Genomic DNA, 3645 nt, shown 5'->3' on the forward strand with positions numbered 1-3645 from the left:
CAATGTGTGTATATTATTTATATGTATATGTGTGTATACATATACATATATATATATATATATATATTTATATATATATATACCTACTGTACATACATACACACACACACACACACACACACACACACACACACACACACACACACACACACACACACACGCACACACACATATATATATGTATATATGTATGTATGTATGTATGTATATAATATATGTATTATATATTTTGCATACACACATATACACTAGATTTATTGAAAATGAGACAACAATTTTCAAATCCTCCTGGATTTCATCTTAATGATGATAAAATGGATATAATAAACGGTTTTTTGAATCCATGCAGCAGGGATAAGATATACATAGAAAAAAAAGGTAAAGAGACAAAATATATATACATAAACACTATAAGCAACAAAAAACAAAAAAAACTAACCTATAGAAAATATAATAACAAAAGAAACGAGAGAAACAAAATAACAAAAGGCAAGTGCAAGTACGGTCAGCTAGAAGTGCTGGACTAGTGCTCTTAAAAAGGTAAGGGGACGGTCCATTAACTAGTCGAACTAGAGTGGCTATTGTGCTCCGGTGGTAGCAGTCAGGCCAAACTGCTTCAGTGAGGTGGTGTAGTGAGTGGCGAGGGAAGTGAGGCCTAGGGTAATCAAGGCGCTGTCGTAGCTGGTATAGACAGGACCGATGATCTTGGCTGCCCTTTTCTGTACCCTCTCTAGTTGGAGCAGCTGGCGGGGGAGACGTAGGTCAATTTGGGCAGGATGTAGGTATTTTAAAGCTCCGGAAGTGGGACACCAAGGTACTTGACGCGACGCAGCATGCGAAGCTTATACGAGGCAGACATCATGATGTCTCTGATGTGTGTCCAGGAGAGCTTTTCGTCAATGGTGAGGCCGATCAGCTTGGTGGAACAGATTACGTTGAGCAGATGGTTGTCCAGCGTGAGGATGGGCGTGGGGTGGGGTTGGTGGTGAAGTAAAATTTGAATCACGACTGACGTTATTTACGGTGGTCCAGATGAGGAGATTGTTAGGGTGATGGCGGAGTGGTCAGGGCAGGAACTGTCAAGGCGGCGGCGATGGTTGAGTCCTCCATGTTTTTTCCAACGATGCTCGGTGCCCAGGAGCACATTAATCATGATGAGAAAGCACAGCAGGCCCATTCTAGTCCCCTGGGCTACTTTGCACGCGAGTGGCAGGAGACTGGAATCTAGACCCTGTACGCGCACGGCCTGTTGCTTCTTAGAGAGAAAGTCTGCCAGCCATCGGATGAAGCACTCCCTGATGCCCAGTGATGGAGAATTTGCGCTTGTCAAGGTAGGCCAGGACGAATTCAAGGACGCTGACGAGGCAGTGTGTGGTAGAGGAGCGCATGTTGCCGACTGTCAACGCTGAGCCCGAGGTCTTAGTAAGCCCAGTCGGTGGCAAGGCTTTCACACAGCAGGTGGGCAACGGAGTAATGGCGATAGGTCATACTTTGCCGAATGAGGCGGGGCTTGGGGTTTTCAGGATGGCAGTGACAAAGGCGGTCTTCCATTGTGATGGGCACTTAGACTGTTGCAGTGAGATGTTAATTATGGAGCTATGAGGAGTGGCAAGTTCCATTGCAAACTCCTTGATGAGGCACATGGGCAGGTCAAAGGGTATGGTGGCTCTCTTGACGTGTATTTTATTCCAGTTTCTGAAGCACCTGAAACTGGTTGACAGTTGGAGCAAGTGAGCAGGCCAGTAAGTAGGCGGGGAGTCGGGTGGTGTCTAGGGGGTAGCTGCTGACAAATTGAGGGGAAGGGGTCAATGAGAATCTCTGCTGCTTCACTGGGCTGAGGTTGCTGGTAGATGGAAATATGCACGGCCGATTTGCAAGGTCGTACAGCTCCAAATCTTTCCCGTACCATTGGCTGGGTTGCAGGTGTTGTAGTTTATTGTGGTAGAAGGTCTTCTTGGTTGTTTTTATTTCCCTGATGACTGTGTTGTGGACTGATTTGTAGGTGATGTGGGAGTGGGAGGCTTGATTTCTCTACTGAGGCGTTTGATATGGCCCGTGGTCCAGGGCAGGTCTGACGGGTGTGTGCTGAGTGTCTTTTCTGGAAAGAAGTAGTGGAATGCCATAGTGACAGTCGAGAGGTATATATATATACATATATATATATATATATATATATATATATATATATATATATATATATACATATGTGTGTGTGTGTGTGTGTGTGTGTGTGTGTGTGTGTGTGTGTGTGTGTGTGTGTGTGTGTGTGTGTGCGTGCGTGTGTGTTTGTGTGTGTGTGTGTGTGTGTGTATGTGTGTGCGTGCGTGTGTGTACCACAGATACATACACACATCTATATTTATATGTATGTGTGAGCGTATATGAATGTGTGTATATATATATAATATATATATATATATATATATATATATATATATATATATGTATATATATATATGTGATATATATTATATACACACACACACACACACACACACACACACACACGCAAGCACACACACACACACACACACACACACACACACCACACACACACACACACACACACACACACACCACACACATATATATATACATACATATGTATATATATATATATATATGCCTATATATATATCTGTGTGTGTGTGTGTGTCTGCGTGTATATGTATGTAATATGTTATGTATATAATATTAAAAATATATATATATATATATATATATATATATATTATAATAATATATATATAAAATAATAATATATATAATATTTTATATAATTTATATATATATATTATATATATTATATATATATGTATATATAAATTTTATTTTATATATACATTATATATATAAAATTATTTTATATATATTTATATATATATATATACACGCAGACACACACACACACACAGATATATATATAGGCATATATATATATATATATATATATTATATATATTTTATTATTAATATATGTGTGTGTGTGTGTGTGTGTGTGTGTGTGGGGTGTGTGGTGTGCTTGCGTGTGTGTGTGTGTGGTGTGTGTGGTGTGTGTGTGTGTGTGTGTGTGGGGTGGGGGTTGTGTGTGTTATGTGTGTGTGTGTGTTTTTTTGCGTATATATATATATATATATATATATATATATATATATTTTATCACATTAAAATATACATATATATATATATATATATATATATATATACATATATATATATTTATACATGTACACGCAGACACCACACACCCCACACACACAATTATATATATATATATATATATATTATACATATATATATATATTATACATATATATTTATATATAAAAATATATAGTGTGTGTGTGTGTGGGGTGGTGTGGGGTGTGTGCGTGTGCGTGTGTGTGTGTGTGTGTGTGTGTGCGGTTTGTGTGTGTAACACAGATACATACGCACATCTATATTTATATTTTGTGTGAGCGTATATGGTGTATATATATATATACACACATGCAAAACACACACACACACACACACACATAACCACACACCACACACCCCCACACACACATCATCATCAAGGGTAACGCCGCGGGGGCCTGGGCCCCATCCACCCCCTTGGGGGTTCCAAACCCCCCGAGGCCCTCCGAAAAGGGGGAAGGGGCC

The sequence above is a fragment of the Penaeus monodon genome, chromosome 40 (assembly GCF_015228065.2).
Source record: "Penaeus monodon isolate SGIC_2016 chromosome 40, NSTDA_Pmon_1, whole genome shotgun sequence".
In the NCBI taxonomy this organism is placed as follows: domain Eukaryota; kingdom Metazoa; phylum Arthropoda; class Malacostraca; order Decapoda; family Penaeidae; genus Penaeus; species Penaeus monodon.